Consider the following 269-nt stretch of genomic DNA (forward strand, 5'->3'; position numbering starts at 1 on the left):
AATGAAATTAAGGAAGAGGCAAAATAAAGATGGATACCAATGGTAAATATACACACCCTTATGGCACTTTTTTTTTTGTCAGATTGGAAGCCTGATTCAAATCAAAATTATATTGTGTTACTGTACTTATTCTATGTGTTACTTTTATTTATTTATTTAATTGTATTTTTTGTTACTGTGGTATCAGGATATGTCAACAAAGAGCACACAATGAAAAAGTGACAAAATCATGCAGGTCAGGATCGTGTGTTAGTATATGTCAACAAAGA

This window comes from Cyprinus carpio, chromosome B2 (assembly GCF_018340385.1).
Source record: "Cyprinus carpio isolate SPL01 chromosome B2, ASM1834038v1, whole genome shotgun sequence".
NCBI lineage: Eukaryota > Metazoa > Chordata > Actinopteri > Cypriniformes > Cyprinidae > Cyprinus > Cyprinus carpio.